At 47.8% G+C, this 17,774-nt stretch overlaps 1 long non-coding RNA gene across 1 annotated transcript in view; it reads left to right on the top strand.

Moving 5' to 3' along the window:
- The first annotated feature begins 12,227 nt into the window (after positions 1–12,227).
- The window catches only part of LOC144155681 (uncharacterized), a 152,033-nt gene continuing 146,486 nt past the window's right edge, over positions 12,228–17,774 (top strand). Inside the window, exon 1 of the long non-coding RNA XR_013319606.1 lies at positions 12,228–12,511. This is a non-coding gene — a long non-coding RNA (uncharacterized LOC144155681). The remainder of the gene's footprint in view (positions 12,512–17,774) is intronic.

The raw sequence follows: 17,774 nt of genomic DNA, 5'->3' as shown, positions 1-17,774 counted from the left end.
CAACAGCCCAGGCTGCCCTCTAGGACTTCATTAAACGAAAAGACCTGAGAAGGGTTCGCAGTCAAAAAGGATCTGACCTTCACAACTAACGAGCGCAGTTCTTGCAGTGGCTTCAACGCGGCTGGCAAGTGTTCGGTGAAGTCATCAACCTCAAACGGGTTCTGAGCACCGACTGAATTCCATCCTCGAGAGCCCTGTTAAGAAGGTGACATCAGCAGGGGAGTGCCTTCAATTCTTGGCAGGAGAGTTCCGAGTAGTCGTAAGCGTCCCCATAGGAGGCTGCACCTGAACAAACGAAGCTACGCCGGCTATAGTGTTTCGTGTTTTCGGAGGAGCTGCTTCTAAAATCAGCATGCATGTCAGTAGGCACCTCGCTCGAGTGCTGGATTATACTCTTACTTCCAAGTTTATCATGCAGAGCCCTATAGCCCGCAGGATGACAGAACAGTTCTGGCGTTTCCTGAACGAGGATAAATAATTCTGTCACAAGCAGGTTAAGGTTTCAATGTTGGTTTCGTGAACCTTACGCAGGCCTTTTCTCAAGTTAGTCCCTTGTGGTATTGTGAGTGCCACGGGACACCGACCTATAAAGGGGCTTTCCATAGGTGCAGTGGAATACCGACAAAATTAGTGCACGACAGAACTGGGGAATAATGTCATGTGATTCTTGATTGCTACATCATGCACGAGCTATACATTCATGGATTGAGCTTTGCTGCGCTCAAGATTATCAAAGCGAGAAAATTGGCTCTAACTTCACGACTAAGAGCACAAAGCTTTACTGCGTCCTTAAAAGGACGCAATGAAGCTTTTTGTTCTTAGTAATTAAGTTTGTTGAATAGGACTTAGTAGACATACGCGTCACTTCAGTCTCGCTAAATCCCGAATAATTGTATCAATGGTTCAAAGGGGATCGTTGTATTAAAACAGGAACTGCCTGCGTCAAGCTGAAGCGTTTATTATTTTTCACTTGCGAGGCACTGAGATCACATGTTCTGAGTAACTACCCCTGCGTCACTCCCTACACTTACAAATAAGGACCACTTCAACACCTCGGATTTCTCAAACCCGTGCAGGGAAGGTGATCATAGAACCACTAGATCAGGTTTCTGAGTATCGGCACTCTTTTCTGTAATTGTTATATGCCGCCGACAGCGGCTATTGGTCAAACCGCGTCACGTGACATTTGTTTACCCCGGAAGGCCCATGGGCGCTGACATTGTGGCGCCTGTGTGTTGCCGCGCGCGCGCTCTTCGACAAGTCGTGACTTTCGGAGCGCAGTATGGCTGTATGACAGAGTAGCGATGCCATGCTACTCTTTACTCGGCTGTTTCAACTGGCGGGAAGGTGGAAAACGCCTGCATCGCTTCCCGCTGCGAAAGAACGACAGTGGCCTAGCGTAACCTACAGCCACTTAAAAAGCGTAGCTTAATTAGTGTCCCTAGCGTAACCTAGAGCCACTAAATAAGCTACGCTAGCGTATCCTAGCCTGACCCTATCGCCCCGGCGCGTTGTCTCTAAATCTTCTAAAAGTAAACACAGCTGTCTCTCATGGTTGCCAAACGGCGGCCGGACCAATTCCACCCGTCAATGTCAGCCGCAATAGGGCGCATAAAGCTGGCCACCCTGGCGTCAGGCACCAAAATGGCTGCCGCTGTGCGTCAGTGTCGTTACTCTTAAGCGCAGCTTATTCAGTGGTTCTAGGTGATCATAGTCGCTACCAAGCGTTAGTTTTCTTCGAACATTGGGAAACCCGGCAACCGTAACTATTCAGGGTAAGCGCTGTAGTTTCACAAAATGGCGGAGTATACTGTAATACCTGCATTATTCCCATGACGTCACTTTCATGGCACGCTTATCATTGAAAAAACTGAAGAGACGAAAAAGTTAAGGAAGCTCACTCTAACGCATAAGACTTGAAGGTAGCGAAGCTGTGCGCAACCTTCACGACCATAACGAAGGTTTAAGTCCACGATTGGATTGGATTGAATTGGATTGCAAAACGTTGTTTTTTATTATCGCCTTGAGTGCGACCGTAGGCGGTGGGTGGACATCCTATAATCCGGTAGTCCACGCTGTGCTGCGGTGACCCGTGCAAGCGTCATAAGAAACTCCTGATCCGCGAGCTGGCCACTCCGCAGCAAGCTCTCCCCCTGCTCAAGGGTGTGTGTGTGTGTGTGGGGGGGGGGTGTACATTCAAACCAAATGAGTGGTAGTACTTGGGGTGCCGGGGCAATATTGCAGCCGATTTGCTTCCTGTTCGCTGTACAACGACCTTTACTCCATCAATGTTGCTACAAGTGTAAGCTTCCTTAATTTTTTTGGAGGTAATAATCATTGGAAGTCACCTTGGAGGGGCGTACGCTATGACGTGTATTTCTCGTTCCGAGCAAGTGTTGCCACGATTACGGCGAACGCTGGAGTTTTTTTTTTTTTTTTTTGCCAATCTTGGCCAGTCTACGTAAGTGGGTATGCTTGGCTTGGCAAACGTGCGCCAGGGATGCTGGGCGGTCGCAGCGAGGCACGCACACACGAGCGCTCGGCATTTTCTTGGCTTTTTTAACTGCCAGGCGGTCGCCGCAATCGTGGCCAATCTCCCTAAGTGGGTATGCTTGGCTTGACAAACGTGCGCAGGGGACGCTGGGAGGCCACCGCGAGGCACGCACACACGAGTGCTAGGCATTTTCTTGGTTTTTCTAACTGCCGGGCGGTCACCGGGAGGCCCGCGCTCACATGCGCGCGCTCGGCAATTTCTTGGTATTTTTAACTGCGGACTCGAAAAATTACGTTTGCTAAACAGCTTTGCTGTTAAGAAGAACAAATATCTTCGGCTATTTCCAAAGGGATGGCTGCCCAAAATATACTTTCAACCTCCGCTTCAGCAGGCACCCGAGGGAAATGTTGAGGTCAAGACCAGGACTCCCGCATGCGGCCTGCTCCTCCTGCCGCACTCCCACCAAGCTCAGAATTTATCGGAGTCTTTCCTACCGTATACGAAACACCAAGTCTCCGCAGGAGTGGTCGTCACCTCCCCCAGGCAGAACGAGCGCAATAACGACTCTCATGTCCTTGTGAACTCTTGCTTGGACTGCAGGAGTAGACGGTGCAGGTAGCCACAACTCCCTACCCGCTCTATCCGTGCCCTGACAAGACACGATTCGTCCTTTTCTGTAATACAGGTTTCTTAATAATAAGCAATCGAATTCACTGGGCGTCAGCGCAAGGCGTCCAGAAGCTTCAGCTTCAGAAGAATGGCTGGTCAACAGGGTATTCTCGATTATTTCTCTCCTCTCCACGTACACCAGAACACGTACGACAATGCTTTGCGTGCGGCCAAAGAGGATGAATATTATTTATACAGTAGAATCTCGATAAACGGAAATCGCTTAAATGGAATTGCCGCTTAAGCAGAACAGTAGCTCGCAAGTAGGTTGGTTTTGTATTCAGATAACATACAAAAACTCGGTAATTGGTACCGAAATTTCCGCGTCACCGTGTAAAAGGAACCGAAAATGGAACTTCTTGTCAGACCCATTGCCATGAGCATCAGCCTTTTCAGGTTCCGGATGTTTCGTTTTTGTTTTTCTTTTTTTTTAGCCTCGCAAGCCTCGTCTGGTTAGTAGTAGTTATTCTGGCTAGTCAGCACTGTTTCAGCCCATGGATAAGGGAGTTATTCAAGCCCTCAAAGCCCGCTTCTGCAAGGCTGCTGCAGAGGATGCAGGTGCGCATGAGCTAGAATAATAAGGAGTACAGAATGCACATTTTCGGCTCTATTCACCGTATTGCCGATTCCCGGAGGCAGCTGACTACTAACAATATAGGAAATTGATGCAGACATGCAGGATTATTTTTCAAGGGACCAGACATCCGACTTGCAGAATCTGCCTGAAGGTGACGTCAAGGTGCCATTGAGGGGCAGGCGGTAGTAGATCTGTGCGCTTTAAAGAAAATCCCATTGAGCTGTGATGAGTATGTGCACGGATGTTGCGACTTGCCCTGAGAACACAGCGGAAAATAATTGTTGCAAAGGTGGGGGATGAAGAGGAGGACGAGGAAGATGAGCCGGAAGATGAATCTCAAGAGATAGCTACCGTAGAAGATACCACATTTCAAGGAGCACAGTCAGCTGGGCAGTATCGAAGAAATTTTTTTCAGAAGGAACCAGGATCTGAAATGGTTGTCCAAAACTTAAGTGCCATGAAAAAAAAAAAACGATCTTGAAGATGGACTCAAAGGACTCAAACATAAAGGACTCAAACAAGGACTCAAACATAAAAAAATTGATGCATTTTTTCGTGGACAGTGACTAATTTTTGCCAGATAAATTTTGTGACTGTTGTACCTTAACCTCTTGTAGTTTTCTTGCTTTCTGGGGAACTATAAGCTACCTTCCCCTTCTAGTGCTTAGAGTTACGTAAAATGTTATTAAATGTGTGTAGGCACATCACTTTTGCACATCTCTCCCAGTAAACGGAACTCCTGTTAAATGGAACAAATTTTTTCGGCCCCTTGAAGTTCCGCTTATCCAGAGTCTGTATAGCTGAGGGAATGCGGTGGAAGGTTGTGGCGACCCTGTGTAATTAGTTGAAATGGGGTTCGGGTTCCCCATAGGGTAGAGGAGGGGTTCATCGACCACGTACTTCTGAATGAAGTAAAACGCTTGTTATTATTTTTTTTTTGCTCTGTGCGGCTTCTTGTAACCACGAAGGCTTATTGAGGTCCCGCAGCCACACGTAGTAAGCTATAATATAATATGCTGCACCTGTGTACTGGCTAAGTAGTGAATTTCTTCCTTTAGGCAGGAGATACATTCCGCGGAACCAAACCGGCATGAATATCTGCGTGCGTGATTGTGGCCTTTAAAACATACTTATTAATTTATGTCCTGATGTTAGAAAGAAAATTCACGGGCCACCAGCGCTTAAAATTAAGCACCCCGCTCCCCACCCCCCCCCCTCCTCCCACGGCGTCCGAAACGGGAACCATAACGGCTAATTAGCCGCTATTTTAATACAGACTTTGCGGTGAGACTGCTGAACAATCTGTATTCAACAGAATTGAACACTCAGTCGACATTGTTAAGACACTACCTGAGAGCTTTATCTTCATTACTGCCTGATGTACTGGTGTAATTGAGGTGAGTTAAGTGGAAATAAAAAACAAAGGTTATTTGACTCATTCTTTCATGACGTTTGGTGTGCCTCATTCATTTTTTATCAAATCTTATCGTATGGAACGTGTATTTCTGGCCCTATATTTGAAGTCAGAATCTCCTGAAAAATCAGTCAACCCAGAAAGTTGTAAAATCCGAAAGTTAGGTACACGCAGGCTCCGTAAAGAAACACCTGATCGATGAGGCACCCAATATTTTGCTCTCGTTTTTTTTTTAAGTGTCTGATTATGCTTGTCAAATTATCTGCATACGAGGACACATTTACTTGGATGGGAGCCAAAGTAAGGGACTACTGCGTCGTGGAATAGCGCCAGTAAGGTCTTCTTAGTTACGTGTTACATGTTCAGCAATTGTCTAAGAGAAGTGGGTGTAGCAAAGAAAATCAGGTGTTCATAGATAAATCCCACATGAATCTGCACACTTCAATCAACCACAATACGTGTTCGTTCATATCTTTCAACAGCCTTAAACGGCTGCGAGAGATAAAGCTCAAGCTTAGAGCGGGTTCTAACGGCCGGGCACAGCTCGTGTCACAGGCCCGTCGCTCCTTCACATCGATATGCATTTACGGGGACCTTCCTTGTAGCCACGGAATCCTGCAAAGCACAAGGAGGTGTCTACACTGTAGCGCCACCAGCAGTGAATGCATATGAGGACCAAAGTGACTAACCTGCGGCGCCAAGGTCGCCGGGTCTAAGTGTGCCCTCTAAAGACGGCCACGGGTGCTTCGGCGGTGTCCTCGCTCCCAAGATGAAGCGGTTGTCGCACTCGCAGTCACGCGACCGCGAAACCCATTTCACCCGAGTCGCGCATGTTGAGCAAGGCTGATGATGCAGCAGTAGCAGCGTATCGGGGCATCGCATGTCGATAAATAATATTCGGACTTGATCCTTCGGGCCCCAACGACGTCAGCCTTTTCCCCCCTCGCTCCGGCTGCACGGCCGAGTGGAAGGGCCGCAGAAAGAAGGCGACCACCGCGAGCGAGGCCCGGAGCGAGTCGTGACCTGGATCAAATGAGACGCATTTTTCACACGCATCACGCCGCGGGGCCAACTTTACACGTTTCTGTGGCACCTCGGGCCTTCTAAATTTTGGAATTAATAACAGGCCGGACACCGCCCTTGCAGCCTCGCACACGCGCGATGCTTTCCTCTCCCTCGCGCGCTTCCAGTTGGCCGTATAATAGCGCTTTAATCTCTACTAATTGCCGACTATTGCCTCCGCCGGAGGGACTCCCCCGGCGGCCGCCGAAGAGGGCGCGTTAGCAGCGGCCGAAGCCGGCGGCCAGCGAGAAGGCCGACAACAGCGCAGGTAACAAGTGAAGGCAGGCGCCAATGAGGATTATTTGTCAGCCATGAGTTATGGTCGTGGCTGTCGAATTTGTTTCGCGTGGTTCCAATAGTTCCAATTAGTGGAAACGCTTGCGGTGAGTGCGTAGCGCTGGCCGAGACCCCCCCTCTCCATCCTCCCTTTTTTTCCCAGGGGCTTCTGCGCGCTCCAGTTCCTTCTCGGGCTAAACGTTTCGTGACGCCTTCCTGCGACTGCCGGGCGCGCGTTTCTCTCCTTTTCGGCTCCCGCGCTGCTGGCACGCGTGCTTTCTGGAGAGACGGGCGCTTTTCCTCATTAAACGCGATGCTATCGCCACGCGCTGCCTTCGTGACACGCGGCCGGCTGTCAGAACTCTGTACAAAGTCCGCGCAAAGCAAGAACGAAAACTGGCCTTCCGAGTCGTGAACAACGTGTTAGCGCGTTCGAGCATTATACCGCGGGTGCGGCGTGGAGCAAAAAAGGAAAACGGCTAAATGATGGGCGTGATGTCGGCCACGATAAAGGCCGGCTCGATTGCCTATAAAATAACGCCGAGGTTGTATTGATTGTAGGTGGACGGTCACGCCAGTTCAATTCGATTGAGGTTTGGCGTGCAGCGCTGTAGCGTTTCGCCTGTGCTGCTACCGGCGCATAGTTAAGTGTGGCTGATACGAAGCTGAGTACATTAATGCCTCGTGCGAATAATACGGCAGTTCTTTTTTTGTCGAACACGGGCGCGAAAAACAAATGAAAAGGAAATGGAGAGCGATGGCGAGGGGCCTGACATGCCACTGACAGCCAAGAAGCAAACGGCAAACATGCTTTGTGTGGTGGTGGCAACGCAGTATACCAAGCGTATAATCCAAGGCGACACTATGAACTGCTGATGGCTATGCGTATAGTACATATACAATTTATATATACATTTATAACTCGCCGTTTGGGCGCAGTCAAGATGTTCCCTTTTGCCGAGATAAAATGGTGTTCTAAAGGGAAACAACACTGTCGAATAATCAGTCCTGTCATGGAGTAATTACTCTCCCTATAAGCTGCCCTAACAAATACATGCATTTGTTAGGGCAGCCGCCTCGTGTGACTCTAACTTCAGCAGGCGCCATACGACAATGGATCCTTCGTTTTCAGGTAGGCCCAATGTTGCCAGACATTTCCATGGAACGGTCTTTTAAAAACATCGGGTTGAATCCAGTGTCTCGCGAAAATTCACCGCTATCAATAATATTTGTGGTCGCAAAACATGGCTGGATACCCTGCGACGAACTTCTTTCAGCAAACGAAAATGCGCTGATGATTCTCGATTCAGACATAAATCATCACGGTAATGCATCATGACGAAATTCTGTTACCTTCGATAAGCTTAACAGAAATTCCCCATCGATACGTAAATCACCACGGTAATCAATGACAAATCATTACAAAATTTTATTTACTTCGGTCATCCCCTTTGACAACTACCTTTTAAGGGAGTTTCCCCTGTGCATGCTTGAAGAAAATTGCGATAACAACACCGCCGCATCCATCAAAGAAAATTACGAGGTATCTTCATGCTAGCCTGCAGCAAATGCTTCACTGACGCAGTTGATAACGGCAGACAGGCAGACAAGAAACTTTATTGATGGTCCTGAGAGACTCAGATGCCCCCCTTTTCAGTGGGGGGATGAAGCCGCGGGCCGCTCCCACGTTACGACGGGAAGTTGGTAAGCACAAAATCTAAAGGCTCCAAGCCATAGCATGGCATAGGTGATATGGACAAAGCTCCCGCAGGAATTGTGCGGGTTTGACAACTGCGTTTTGCTGCGTTACATTTTCTGCCAAGTTAATTACCTACGGGACAGCTTTATGAATTTTTTTCAGGCTTTTTTCTCATTTCTGAAACTAAAACCGGAACATTTGAAAGAAGTTATTGAAATACCAATTTCTTTCGAATTGGTGAATTCGAAAACAAGCGCAATTGCTCGGGCCCACTAATAGCACATTTCGAAAACTGGAATGCGTAAGAAAATCTCCTTTCGCGAAACGAAAACAGCAAATGGTGCTTTAAAAACTCCGGTTCAGCCGTTCGCCGCAGCATTTTTCGCGAGCGGCTGATTTACCGAATATTGGCATTAAAATCTCCGGGGCATTCTTTTATCATTTCTATTGAGGAGAATCAGCGTAAAAAGGGGAATACATGAAGCGCTTGTCCTCATTCAGCGCGATTGCTAAATTGAGTCAGAGTGGCAGACGCAATGTTCCAGTCGTTCACCGTGCCCCTTATATCTGAACACGAGCGAAGCTTTTCGGCCGGCCGAGACACTTCTACGGCGACGGCGAAGAAGGGATTCCCAAGAAACAAGAATGGTGTACACCTTCCGACTGACACGGAGTGCAATTACAGGTGTTTCGTATCTCCGAGAACGTCGTTAACCCGCGAACCTCGGCAAGTGCTGCCCGAAAGTCTGTTAAGCGAGGACGCGGAAGACAGAGCTTCTCAGCGTCTCTAAATTTGACAGCAGTGTGGGTGAAAGAACAAAGACAACAAGGTTTCGTGTCGACTTATCGCCGTTTCCGTTTTCCTCCTTTTTTGGTCAGCTTCTGGTTCCAAGCGTTTCTATTTTTAAGAGATTTTATTGACCTCTTTTTTGTACCCCTCATTTTTACGAGTTTTTCTTCTGTGTCGGTCCGCTTGTTTTGAGTTTTTACGCTTGAAGTGATGACGGGGTTGCAAAAGTCTGTCGTTATCGTCTTGATCTTATTACTGGCTTAATTCCCCCCCCCCTCTTTTTTTTGTTTTCGTTAACATAAAAAAGTCATTTCACGCTTATGTATACTCGAAGACACGACGAAGGAGAAGAAGAAAGAGAGGGAAGGGCTTCGCTAGCAGCGAAATCACAGTTGTCGGGTCTCAGAGAGAACTTCAAAGGGAAAGGGATAGCCCGCGCACATACACACGCCCACAGAAACAAAACAAAACAAAAGGAACGGCAGGAGCCAGCAGTAGATGCCTTAATTGTAGCAGTGCACCTAATGGTTCATAATCTGCGCACCGTCCAATGCGAATCCAAGCAGCGGCGCGAGGAGCGAAACGGTAGGGGGCCGTAAAGAACAGGACGGGGAAAAAAGGAGGCCAGGGGAGGGGGCGTAAGATTGAAGATTCTTAATCTCCTATTCTGGGAGTATCGTTAAATTACCCACGCATGCCGAGAGAGATCTCTTTGAGTCTGTTCTCCGCCCTCCCCTCGAGCCGGCCCTTTTGCCTTCATTTCATTGACTCTTCTTGAAACGTGAGTGCGTGCGAAGCAAAGCCCCTTTTTTATGCCTGACTGTATAGCTTGATGACATTACTAAACCTCGCACCGCTTGGCCTCACTTTGTTTAATTTGTTTTGCTCTCTGTAACGCTCGGGTTTGTTGTTATTGCGCGACAGTGGGGGCACGAGGTCGTTTGAATAAATGACAAGCGGGAGAGGCCGCTCCGGGCGCTGCGAGCCTGGGTATATATATATATATATATATATAACGAGGCGCGCTCACTCCAGGCGTGGGTTTAAAAGGGCCGGGATAAAGGGCCGCCTGTTTAACCGTCGCCGTAGGCGTCGCACCTTCGTGAACGGGTCCGCTTAGCGCGCCGGATTAGCCGCTGCTCCCGAAACGTTTTTCGGGACGATTTAATGCCGCCGATCGGCGACGGCACTGCCCCTCCCCAGCGTTTTCTTGGCTCTGTGCCCCCGGCCCCGCTGTGCAAGGAAGCTGCAGATGTCACAGTGGCAATGTGTATCAGGATGTAGTTAGAAACAAGGGGCGACCCCGCAATTTATCCTGCGCATTTCTTCTTGCTGTGTTTCTGGCCATCTATCTAACGTCTTTTTCGCTGTCTTAGCTTACGGGAAAGGATGAATAAAAGGAGGTAAGGTTAATTATGGTTATGTAACCTAAGCCGATGCAGACTACACACTCTTCCCTGATGTCTAATGATTGTAGCTGTGTACTACCATACGACCGCACTGTGGATTCGCTTATTATTCAGTTTTCTTGCATCTTTGGCTTAAGGACTGCTGAAAAACAGATAGCACTCGAAGTAGTTTTACGTTGAAAAACTGACGAATTTTGTTAACTTGATATCAAAACAGAAAAGCCGGCACGCAGTTTTACAGCAGATGGACGGCAGGTTTTACACAGAACCTAGCTTAAGACTGTTTTCTTCTCTCTACGTTCTGCAAAGGCAGGCTCCAAAGGAAAGTGTTCCGTAAGAAATCACTGCCCCTCGACCACGCAGGACATCAGTCTGGTGGCAACGGGCCGTGAGACGTGCACGTCCCCCTCAACCCCTCCTCAAATGCACGCATAAAATGGTAGGGGGGAGTTAGACGCCGCGCGTGGTGAGCAGTATACACGACTCAGGGAAGAGGCGTCGGCGGTGGATATAAGGCCCCTTGTGGACAGGCGTGTAAAGTGTGGCGGTAACCATACTAGACGGCCATGCTTCACTGCCTAACACACCGTGGGGAAGCCAGCTTACAAAGCTCAAGCTTACACTGATCTCCTTAAAGTCGGCTTCTCCTCTTAACAGGACTGCGTTGCTGGGGAGACATTTTTCTAGGGGCAATGTATGAAATATCGAAATATGGAGGCCCTAAGAACTGTCTTTTATTTTTTATGAATATTTCCATATGCGGAACGCAAGTCCCACAGTTCTTGTTCTACACGGGTGCGAGAACTGGAGCGATTGGACATATACAGCTACGCTGTAAAAGTCGCTCCTCAACCAAATTCGGCTTCTCCTTCGTATTACCGGTTTTCAGTAGTATACGGAACACCTTCCGTTGATATCCGCTGTTCCATCACGGCGAGAGGAAACAAACGGAGTCCGCATACCGGGATCACTCACTGCGTGAGTTCATAAATGGTGTTTACAGAGTCTGTGGAAGAGGAATTGGTGTTAAAGCACCGTCCAGCGCTTACTCCTCTTGCAAAAGAAAAAAAAAGTGCTCTGTCTTGTTCATGCCAATTTAAATCTTCGTCTGATGCCATTTTGTACAAAACAAAGAAAACGATCTGCTCTAATAAAACGGCATATATCTACTTCGTATGCATTAACAAGGAGTGATTTGATACGATTTGGTGGGCAGTAGAATTTATTTACGGCAACTTACGCCTCCAACGAGTTCAACGCGGGAGTAGGGAGCGCCATGCCGATGCTGTGCCGATTGTAGGGAACGCCATGCAGATACTGTGCCGATGGAACTCACGCACAGGCGCCTTGAGGACCTGTGTGTGGGTTCCACTGCATGTCGAGACAGATTGTCATCGCAGTTGCTCAGGGATATTGAGAACTGTAATCATGCGTGCGCGCTAAACAGCAGCGGGCACATAATTTGCGCATGGGCGCGGGTAGCCCAGAGACAAATGGTAATCGCCCCCCCGCACGGACAGCTGGCTGCTGGGCCGAGGAGAGCGGTCGCGCTTATCCCCCTCTCCGCTCGTAACGATTCCGGCTCGGTTTGCGATCTGTTGAAACAACACGCGTGTTTGTTTTGTCAATTCGGTAATTGCGTGATGACTGGTTTCGTGAAAGGCTCGGCGGGGGGACGAAAACGGCTCCTGTTATCGCCGCGTCCTCCACGTGTCCGGCGGATTACAGAGGGCGCGTAGGCGTGCCTATCTATCGGTGGATGTAATAGTGTTCGAGCCGCACTTTACTTTATTGCCGCCACGTTGTCCTTTGTGTGTTTTGAGGGGGAGCAGGACGAGGGGGAGCCGTCATTAGAATGAATGCGCTGCGCAAAGGCCACGCGTGGAAGCTTACGCAGTGCGCAACCTGTGTCAGCTTTATCGCGGCGCAGAGAGGAGAGCGGCGAGCGTGGTCTCGTTTTACTTGTCCGCCGTTAACGTTGTCGGCAGCGGTGATGAGCGTACGTGCGTGATAAGTCTGAAGTAAGTGCTCTGGCGCTGACCGGGATTCTCCATGGCAGCTACGAGGGGGCGCTGCCCAAGGTCGGAACGCCGAAAACCGCGCAAGGCTCGGGACATAAACGTGAGTGGCAAAATTAATTCAACTAAGCAAGCAAGCCATAAAAAAATTTCAGACTCAAAGGGGGTGCGCAACTACACCGACAAGTGTTGACGTACGGCATTGGCATAGTCATGATTCTCCAATCGCAGTATTTCATAAGGCACGTCTTGAAGTTGTCGCTCTAAAAAAAAAAAAAATCCCCAGTGCGGATATGTCCCGTGTGTGGATATGTGTATCGGCCTGGGCAAGATGAACCTCCAGATATACCTGTTGGTGTTTGGCCTTACTATTTATTCAGTCCTTTTGTGGATATGTGCCATGTCTGCGTGGGTATGGGTCTAGAGCGGCAGTGACATCTACTTTTGGCGTTGCATTTCCCAGTTGCGGCAAAAGTTATGAGCCAGTTGAATTCGTGTTATCTCTACAGGGTCTTAGAATAGGCCACAAGAATTTGACACAGTACCCATTATTATAACTGCTTATCAGCGTTATCAAGTCAAGTGAATATTATTCAGCCCTCAGTATCAGATGGGCCTGGGCTCGAATTCCTCCAGACCTTCGTTTTTCAGATATGTGCTAAGCAGCGCATGCGCCGTGGTACCAGCGACGGACACACGGCCACGGACACGCTCTGTGAAAAAGTGCCCCCCGTCATAAGCTATTTACAGCCGTCGCTGCAGAAGGCATTTAAGAACCGACGCATCCTACATTCCGCTCTGTTACATGTCATGCTGAGACAAACGCAAACTTTTCCCCAAAGTTTTGGGCCGATGGAAAGAGGGACAGAGAACTCGCCAGTTAGTCTGTGCCCACCGTGCTCGCCGATATATTCGGGTGTTCAAGGGAGCGGGAACTTTTCCGAAACTTCTTGTTCGGCGCGAGGGGGGGCGGAAGGCAGCAGCAGCGGGCGGCCTGCCTCGGGCGACTGGACCCAAGCGACTCCGCCCAGCGGTCATTGCGGGCAACTGGTCTGGAGGCCACCATTGTTAATTGGCAGGAGCCGCGCGCGCAGGTCATTAGCTCGGCGAATGGCAACCAGCCGAGCACCTGACACGTCTGCCCGAGTTTAACGGCGGAGCGCCGCGAATCTGCCGCGAACACGACGACAGGCGATTCTCTCCGCTGCCGTGGTGGACATAAAACGCAGCTGCTCGGATCTGCCTGGCCGGAATGACTGCGGCGCGTAACGCCGGAGGAAGTGGGACTCTCGGTTCGTCGTGCCGCGCATAGCAGCTCGTTTGCTGCCAGAAGTCCCTGCCCAGGGGGACTCTTTTATCTCCTGCAGCCGATGCCAGCCTTGCGTTTTATGGTCATCGTCGGCCGGGTAAATAGTCAGCAGTGGATTTTCCTCCGGCCTGCCTGTCCTGCGTGCGCGGGGGAGTGGCGCTTGGCGCTCGGAAGACGCGCGCATTCTGCGGTGGTGACCTGCCTGTGTCCGCTGAGTGGCAGGGGGACTAATGAACCGAGGCTGCGGAACGTGAATTGCCTGTACCCGGCCGGAGCTCGCCCCGGCCTGCTCCTGTGTGGCGGCAGGGCGCGGCTGGAAGCTCCATCGGCCCAAGCGCCTGACATGCTGAAAGCCATGCGCTTTTCTCTCCCTTCCGACGCATTGTCTCTTCCCGCTGCAAAAGATAAAAGAAGCAATGAGAAGTGGTGCCCTTAAACTCACGCACTAGTGCCTGTACAACAAAAGACGCCATAACATTACATGCATGCATGCGTGCATGCTTACATACATACATGCATACATACATACATACATACATACATACATACATACATACATACATACATACATACATACATACATACATACATACATGCATACATACATACATACATACATACACACATGCGTGCATACATACAACAAACATACACACATACATGCGTACATACATACATACATACATGCATGCACACATGCGTGCATACATGCGTGCATACACACATGCGTGCATGTGTGCATGCATACATACATGCATACATGCGTACATACATACATACAAGCGTACATGCAAACATGCACACATGCGTACATACATACATACATGCATACATGCGTGCATACATACATACAAACATACATGCATACATACATGCATACCTGCGTAGATACATACATACATACATACATACATACATACATACATACATACATACATACATACATACATACATACATACATACATACATACATACATACATACATACATGCATACATACATGCATGCGTACGTGCGTACATGCATACATACATACATGCATACATACATGCATGCGTGCATACATACATACATACATACATACAAACATGCATACATACATGCATACATGCGTACATACATACATACATACATACATGCATACATACAGGCATACACACACATACATACATACATACATACATACATACATAAATACATACATACATACATGCATAAATACATATATACATACACACATACATACATACATACATACATGCGTGCATACAGACATACAAACCTACATACATACATACATACATACACACAGCTGCATTAAATAAAATAAACATTATTTGGGAACGTGGCACCTCACCTTCCCATCGAAAAACCCTGTTACTGTTGTTATTTCAATCCCTAAGCCAGGCAAACCCTCTGTCCCATGACCAACTTATGCCAAATCTCACTTACCTCCACGATCTCTATATTAATAGAACGGATGTTTTTACATTGATTTAAACATTACATAGATATAAATAACGTCCTACTTCCTTTTCAAATAGTCTTTAAACCGCATGCGAGCTCCCAAGGTGATCTACTTCTTCACGAGCCTTCTTACTACTAGTAGAGTGCAAACAAGAACAGCAGCACTCATTGACACTAAAAAGCGTTTGTCACTGTCACGCATAAAGCAGTAATAGAAAACGCCGAAAATTTTGGAATTACAGGCCGAGCTGTGAGTTTCATTAATCTTTTTATTATTGAATCGGACATACGGAATTTTGGTGGGAGACATAACCCCGCCCCTCGAAATAGATTGGCGTCTCACAAGGGGCTGGCTTGTCTCGTACCCTTTTTAATCTAGTAATGGCGCACCTCCCCGTATGTTGACACAGATAATATAATATTGTGGTCCGACAGAGACTCAGCAAAGGGCAAGAATATACGCTTAAGGAACGCATCGGCACTGTAACAAATTTCCTTTCCGATTTTTGTATGCAGGTCTCATTTGAAAAATATGAGTACGTTGTGGTAATGAATGGTCCAAACTTCTGAACGTAACCAAGTTTCGGACACTCCTCATTTAAGCCAAATAATCGGGCTATTCCTCGCAAATCATCTATAAGGGTACTAAGCGTAAATATTGATCAAAACAGCCAGTCAAGACATGGGGATTACGACATGGGTCAATAACACACTCAAAAGAATCAAACAGATTCTCCCGATTACCAAACGCTTCACGACACGCCAGGCTGGCCTTAAAGTGCATGACCGTAAACACCTCAATCACAGACTCCTCATTTCACAAGTCACGTATACTCTTATCCTTACCTCGATGTTACTAAGCTATCATGCTATCTCGCTTTTGATCATACTCCCTTCTGGTTTATTGAAATAGGATTCAAAACCCCCTGTGCACGCAAGTGTTTGGTCATGTAGAAGTACTTCTTGCCGAATTCCTCTGCACGATACCGTCGTTTAAAAGTAACTTGCGGGGACACAGACTGCAGCCCATGGTACATACGTACGGTTGTCTTCCTTTGTAGTCTTGTTAAAAGACTTGTGTAAGTACTTTTCTGAAATCAGATATCTCATTTTTTTCAGCGACGTCTTTGGGGAGTTGATGCTGTATTTGAGCCTGTGAATGCTTGCGTACGTAATTAGCTGTCGATTACAATCATCCTTTTTTAAGTTTGTTTATGGGGCATACCCTCACAAAATGGCACCTTTATTCAACTCAACGGTACGATTTATAGACTTGAAGGCTGCTGTCTCATAGGAGGGAATTCCGAAGGGGCGAAAGCATCTATTATATCTGCACATAAGGCTAGCAGCTTGAGCCATACGATGTGCAGGAGCTTAGGTTTTCAGATGTGCATTCTGTAAATTTCAGGCTGCTATAGTGGCACAACCTCTCGAGTCCATGCGCCGAGCAACGTTGTCTACAAGCGCAAGACTTCTGCCTTTTCATCTGAAGCCGCGTAACTCCAGGTCGTTATTCTTCCGCTTTTTGATACAGGCCTACACACGAAACATGAACGGGCCCGGGCAGAACAAGTGATAAAAATAAACAAGAGGGACTCGGAACTCCTTTTACTGACGCAATTTTTCCCAAGTTGTGTCTGGTGCCGACCTCATAACTCCCACCATCCATAAACTTTATTTGCACTGTTTATGTTAACCTCGCAGAACCGAAAGCTACTTTTCTGTACGTTATTCGCTTCCCTTTTTTTATTTTCCCTTTTTTTTGTCGCACATATCCACGGGTATGACTCGTGTTTTAGGGCTGTCTCTATACGCATTATATATATACTTGTTTCCACTTTAATATCCGCGCTGCTTTTCAGCGCAGCCGGCTTGTGAAGTGCGGCCACTAATCATAAAGAAAAGCTTGGTGCGCGACAGCAACCGATGGCTGTTCGCAGGAGTAGCGCCGTCTTGCCGCTGTATTTATGTGGGTCTGTACCAAAGCAATGTTTGTAGTCGCCTCCGAGCACACATATTAGAATCGCTGCGCATGGTCTCGGGAGAAAACAGAAGCGAAGAAACGCGCTCTCGTGTTCTGTGCTGCCTTATCGATCGTCGCACGGCTTGAGAACAGGACAAATTTTGAAAATGTCGTCTCTCAAGTGCCCTTTCGACAGACTTCTCGGCCGGGTCGGGGGCGCTCGCTGCGGCAGCTTCGATCAGCAACTTCTGTCGCCTCCTATGTCCCGCGAATGTCAAAGAACGGTTCAGACTCGCACCGTTGAACTTCGTGCTGGGAATTTAAAAATAAGCTACACTGCTGTCGAAAGAAATGGTGAGAAGGAACTCGTAAACAGTTTCTTGACACCTTCGGTCGCTCGTAATGAAGCAAAGAAAAGTAAACACGTAACAATATGAATATATATATATATATATATATATATATATATATATATATATATATATATATATATATATATAGGGAGTAGTAGAACTTTGAAGATGGTAGAGAACACAAGAGAAGAAAAAATTCGAACAAGGTAAAAGCACGATTGTGGCCTACGTTTCAGCAAAGAGAACTTGCTTTCCTCAGATATAGATCAATCTC

This window comes from Haemaphysalis longicornis, unplaced genomic scaffold (genome assembly GCF_048455015.1).
Source record: "Haemaphysalis longicornis isolate Haplotype H1 unplaced genomic scaffold, Haemaphysalis longicornis Haplotype H1 scaffold_1, whole genome shotgun sequence".
Lineage (NCBI taxonomy): Eukaryota > Metazoa > Arthropoda > Arachnida > Ixodida > Ixodidae > Haemaphysalis > Haemaphysalis longicornis.
Note: the sequence above shows the minus strand (reverse complement) of the source record. Positions and strands in the feature narration are given on the sequence as shown.